The sequence below is a fragment of the Pseudopipra pipra genome, chromosome W (assembly GCF_036250125.1).
Source record: "Pseudopipra pipra isolate bDixPip1 chromosome W, bDixPip1.hap1, whole genome shotgun sequence".
NCBI classification, from domain to species: Eukaryota; Metazoa; Chordata; class Aves; order Passeriformes; family Pipridae; genus Pseudopipra; species Pseudopipra pipra.
In genome coordinates this window covers 65,868,309-65,874,308 of record NC_087580.1, presented here as the reverse complement: position 1 = coordinate 65,874,308, position 6,000 = coordinate 65,868,309, and the positions used below count along the sequence as shown (strand labels likewise).

At 50.2% G+C, this 6,000-nt stretch overlaps 1 long non-coding RNA gene across 1 annotated transcript in view; it reads right to left on the bottom strand.

Annotated features, from left to right (window-relative positions):
- Positions 1–845: 845 nt before the first annotated feature.
- Positions 846–6,000, bottom strand: part of LOC135405166 (uncharacterized) — a 42,719-nt gene continuing 37,564 nt past the window's right edge. The window contains exons 3-4 of the long non-coding RNA XR_010425766.1: positions 4,030–4,149; positions 846–1,083 (exon numbers count right to left, since the gene is read on the bottom strand). This is a non-coding gene — a long non-coding RNA (uncharacterized LOC135405166). The remainder of the gene's footprint in view (positions 1,084–4,029; positions 4,150–6,000) is intronic.

Sequence of the window (6,000 nt, the reverse complement as noted above, 5' to 3'; positions counted from 1 at the left end):
CTTGAAGAGTTTCGTGCCTCTCAGCCTCCATAGCCCTCAGCAGCCCCTGTGAGGGATTCACGCTCCTCAGCCCCCCCAGCCCTCAGCAGCCCCTGTGAGGGGTTTCCCGCCATTTTGAGCCCTCAGCCCCGTGAGGGGTTTCCTGCCCTTCGGACCCCCCAGCCCTCAGCAGACCCTGTCAAGGGTTTCAGACCCCTCATTCCCCTCAAACATCAGCAGACCCTCAAAGAGTTTTGTGCCCCTCAGACCCCCCAGCCCTCAGCAGACCCCATCAGGGGTTTCAGACCCTCAACACACAGCAAACCCTTCTAGGGGTTTCAGACCCCTCAGCCCCCCAACCCAACCCTCAGCAGACCCTTTTAAGTGTTTTTTACCTCACCATTTCTCAGCAGACACTCAAAGGATTTTGGAGCCTCTGCAACCTTCAGCAGCCCCCGTGAGGGGTTCGCACTCCTCAGCCCCCCAGCCCTCAGCAGACCCCATCAGGGGTTCGCACTCCTCAGCCCCCCAGCCCTCGGCAGACCCCATCAGGGGTTCACGCTCCTCAGCCCCCCAGCCCTCAGCAGACCCCGTGAGGGGTTCGCACTCCTCAGCCCCCCAGCCCTCAGCAGACCCCATCAGGGGTTCACGCTCCTCAGCCCCCCAGCCCTCAGCAGACCCCGTGAGGGGTTCACGCTCCTCAGCCCCCCAGCCCTCAGCAGACCCCGTGAGGGGTTCACGCTCCTCAGCCCCCCAGCCCTCAGCAGACCCCGTGAGGGGTTCACGCTCCTCAGCCCCCCAGCCCTCAGCAGACCCCGTGAGGGGTTCACGCTCCTCAGTCCCCCAGCCCTCGTCAGCCCCGTGAGGGGTTTCCTGCCCTTCGGACCCCCCAGCCCTCGCCGGGGCAGCACCTGGGAAGCTGAAATGCTCTGTGAACATTGGAAGTGGTGTCAAAAGTACAGGAATTGGCCAAAAAGTCTCACCTTGATATTCCGAACTCCAAAAGGAATTTTTACGCTGTCTGTAAACTGTAATACCAGGATGGCAAAGTACCAGACTCCAGTTTGCTCCAGTTTGGGGCTATGGTTGTGCCCGTTGTCATTCCTGTAAAAAGACATCTAAATGGGGCTTTCCATAAATCCATGAACGAGAGTGCACTTGTTCAGCGGATTTATGGATTTGCAGATACACTTTGGAAATTTTATCAGACTCCCCATTCCCTCCAAAAACGTGGGAAAACAAAGCCAAAAAAAATTCAGAATTTCGACGCAACCTCTATTATATCCCTTTGAGCTTCATGGGGTCAACATGAAGATGGTTTGGGTTGGAGGGGACCTTAAATTCACCCATTTCAGTGCAGCTTAACTAAGATAAGTTTCATCAAAAAATGCCTCCGATTTCCATGGAAAGATAATCTCAGAGGGAGGAAAATATTCTTCTGGACTTGTATGAATTCCGATTAAAATTTGGTTTGTTTTCTAATTCCCTAATGGAATGAGATGTTTGATTTCAATTAAAACGAAATGTCATCATTTGAGGATCTACTAATGGATATGGAATAACAGAGCCCATCAGGGAGAAAACAGTGGATTTGGGAAAAGGCCAAGAGGTGCAGGGGATGCAAAGAGATTTTTCCACGTATTTTCAGTTTTTGGAAATGGGCAGATGTAGGTCGGTATGGAAATCCATAGGTTGTGATGACAGGAGCACAAAAAACACAATAAAGCAATTTCTTATCAAGATTTCAGCAGGAATCTTTTCTATTTCCTAAAGAACCAGCATCTGGAAATATGTTTTTCCCTGAAAACATTTATATACATGTTTCATTAAATTATAGAGGGATGTTGTTTGGAGATGTGTCAAAGCAGATTAAACAGTGGAAAGCAATTAAAAAACACAATTATTGTTATTATTTCCCTACTGATTGGAATCTAGTTGGTGACTAAAGTACAGCCCAGAAAAGCTGTGGATTCCCATTCCAACTTGGCCTTGAACACTTCCAGGGATGGGGCAGCCACAGCTTCTCTGGGAATATCATCTGGAGGGAGTTTACGAGATTTAACAGTTTATTCACTCTCACGGTATTATTTAAATTATTGAGTGGTCTTTGAAGTCCCTCCATTGATGGCAAAAAAAGGTGGTTGCTATTATAATACATTATTTTTATATATTATTTGTCTTATTAGTATTTATTATTGATCCCAGACCCCCAGAATTTCACCAGACACCCTTGGTTTGAGCACCGTGCGCTGCCATCCCTCGCTTGTACTTATAATGGAATTACAAGCTCCTGGAAAAAATACATGGGAATAAGAATAGGAAAGGGATGAAGAAGGGAATAATTGGGGGAATACATGGTGGCTGGATTAGTTATTGTCCCAATTAGCTGCCTGAATTAGCTCCTTGACAAGGAACACAGAAGGAAGAATAAAGGGCTATCTGGGACAAGGACAGTTTTTAGGGAAGCTGCTGCTCTAAGTGTATTATGATTTAAATATAAAGAGCTGCAGGTTTCAGTTAAATGGATTTTGATTCTGCTTATTTTTCTAACAGTAGATTTGTTTCATTTCCATATTAATCTCCTTTTATTAAACCATAGACATTCCAACCCTTGCTTTATGGGAACAGCCTAGGACATAATCTAACCTTAAAAAAAATACATGTACTTAATAAAGAGATTGAGGTTGGATTTAAATACTGTGAACTGGACACACAATTATATCATTTCCAGGTCTGGGAGAAGTTGTTTATTTGGGATGAACACGAGGAAGGAAATTTTACTCAAATTAATTTTCATGGCGAACCTGTTACAATGCTTTGGAGGGAAACAAATTTCTTGTGCCAGGAGAGGGTCAGGATGGACACCAGGAGGAATTTCCTGCTGGAAAGGGTGGTCAGGCCTTGGAAGGGGCTGCCCAGGGAGGTGGTGGATCCCCATCCCTGGAGGTGTCCAGGTCATGGCACTTGTGCTCTGGGATCAGTCCCAGCTTGGACTCCATGTCCTTGCAGGTCTCTTCCAACCTCAGTGATCCTGGGATTCTATAAATTTGGAAGTAGATCTTTCTTAATCCACTCAGGAAGAAGAAAGATGTCATTGCATCAAGGGCCATCAGATTTTTGTGTCAGGCCCCCAGACTTCTCCTGTGCTTCCTGATTATTCCCTTTGTTATCCCTTCCCAACCAGAGCGATGTTTGTGCCAATATTTCTTATTCTTTGGGGTAATCCACTGAGTGGGATGAAACCTGTGCTCCTGCGAATGTTTTAAGGATTAGAAATTCAGCCAGCACCAGATTTCTAAAGCAGCTCTGCTGAACAAGAGGGAGGACATCAGCAGAGCTCCAAGTGGGGCTGCTGCTGAGAGGAGAAGCTGAGTGGAGGAGCTGTGGCTGCCCCACCTGGGGAAGTGTCCCAGGCCAGGTTGGACAGGGCTTGGAGCAACCTGGGCTGGTGGAACCCTCCAGCAGAGCTCTGGCTGGAGCCTCCAGACACTCCAGTTGGAGCCTCAGAGACACAGACGTGTCTCTGCACTGTCTCTGGGCCACCTCCCACACACAAGACGGGAACATGGGCACCGATCTCCCTCTGCCTGGAGCTCCTTGGGAAGAGCTGCAAGTTGCCACCCCAGAACCTCCTGACTGCAACTTTCTGCCACTCCTTGATATGCACTAACTGTGGATAAATAGCAAAGAACGGGTCTGAAGGGGTCCTGGAAGGACAGGGAGTTCTCCCTAAGATATAACAACCTCCGTTCCCCAGCAGGAATTCCAGGGCCTTGCTCAGATACACTGGTTGTGTTGCCTGTAGAGAGGGAGCTTAAAAGGTTGAGAAGAAATGAGGGATTAAGGAGGAAAAAAAGCAGGAGAGGGAAAGAACACAAAACCAAAGTACATCTGGTTGCTCCAAGTCCCATCCAACCTGGCCCTGGGCACTTCCAGGGATAAAGGAGCCGAGGAGCAGGCTGGTGGGGCTGGAGTCAGGGATTTACAGTGGCTGACTGTCCAACTCTATAATAAATGAGGATCATTTATAACTTTATAACTCCAGCTCACCTGGAGCTTCCCTTTTGTCCTGCCAGTGCTCGGCCACAGGAGTGTTGCTTCATGTCTGCACTGAAGAAGGTGTAGCCAGGAGGTTCATAGGATGTGGCTTTCCAGGTCTAGTCTGAAGCTCTGGATGAAACAATTGATATTCCTAAACCTAATCCAAGCTAAAACACCTCCAGCTGGCACCTCCCAGCACCCAAAGTTCTTGCTCTCAGTCACCCACCCTGGGAAAGCCCCTCCCTGCTGAGTACACCCTGATCCTGCAGGAACACCTGCCACCAGCCAAGGTCCTTCCCAAATGTCACAGCTCCTGAAGCCAGGAATGGAGACAGCCTGGAAGGGCAGATGCCTGAAGCCCTGGGATGGGTGGGTGAAGTTTGACTAGCTCAGGGGAAGAGGAATTCCAGTGCTGGGAAGGGGCTGCGTGTGAGGTCACCCAGGCAAGCTGTGGCTGCCCCACCCCTGCAGTGTCCAGGGCCAGTAGGACGGGGCTCGCAGCAGCCTGGGCTAGCGGGAGGTGTCCCTGCCCGTGGCGGGGGGTGCGATAAGACGAGCCTAAAGGTCTCTCGCCACCCAACCCGCCGCGGGATTCGGGGTTTCATTTCCTCGCCGGGATGCGCGAGGAGGGCGGGGGCCGGGGCAGGAGGAGGAGGGAGAGCAGGAGGCGGGCTGGGCAGAGCTGCTGCTCCCGGGAGTAACTCCCGGCCATGTGCCGAGGGAGGGAGTTTGTCTCGGCCCGGCAGCCCAAAGAGCCGCGCTCGGCTCTGCCAAGCACCTGTGTAAGAATGCAGCTGCAGGCCTGGGAAAACAATGGGAAAACAATGGGAACTCTGACAGCCCATTAATACCGAGCGGCCCCAGAGCGGGGAAGGCACCAGACACAGTTCCACCGGAGCACACGGCGGCACTGCCGAGGTGTGCCAGGAGCACTAACCGGGACTGGGGGGTGTGCACACCACCTCAGCTGAGGGGTTATTGGCTCTGCCAGACAGCAAAACAAACGGAGCACGAGGATCGATTCCTTCGGCGTTTCCTTTCCTTTTTATTCCATATCCATTTGATGTGTTGGGATTTTTCCTTGTTTTCTATGTTTTGTAGTTTGCTCTGGCTATTTTTTTTTCTGGAGAGGCAGGAGTTTGGAAAGTGCAGGCGGCGTTTCCAACTGTGATCCGCACAGATGGGAGCGAGAGAACATTCTCCAGGCAAAAATTGTTCTCGGAGACATTTGGATCCGAAAGGATCTGTCTCCGTACGAGGTGGAACATCCTGATTCTCGACAAGAGGGGGCTCAGGCAGGCACATCACAGAGGAGGGAGCCATGGGCATGAGGAGGAGATGGATGCAGCTTGGATCGTAGAACCACAGAGTCCTGGAATGGGTTGGCATGGGCCAGTGAAATCCAAACCAATTTGCCTTGCATAGATTAGCAGTTCCTGAAGAGATCCCACATTAATTTGGGAAAGATTTCCACGAGGTTGAGGGTGTGAGGTCAGCAAGAGGCAGTTAAATTGTCCGATCCTATAATGCCTCCCCATAACCCCAAAGGAAAAGGGGGCCTCATCCAGCTCGATTTTCCTGCTCATGGGTCCCTGTTGCTGCACTGTCAGGAGCTCAGCTCATGGAATTGGAAGCACAGGATACACAGGAAGCTCCAGAGTGTCTGTGGAGCCCTGGAAAAGCTGGTGGCATCGGTCAAAGGCAGCTCTCGGGCTGAGGAGTGGCCAGCTCTCCGTTCATCACATCTTTCCCTTCCGTATCCACGTTCCTTTTGTTCCTCTCAACCCTAAATTTCCGTGATTTTCTCTCCCTCCCCTCCTGGAATGGCTTTGCAAATGCTCAGCCTTAAGTAATAGTCAGTAAAGGCAAATTACCTTAAATCAAGGCAGGGTTATCTAATTTAGAGAATAGGAAATAGAGAGAAAATCAAAGTAAATGAAAAGCAAACGGAATAATTCATCTCCAACCCACAGGCTGGCT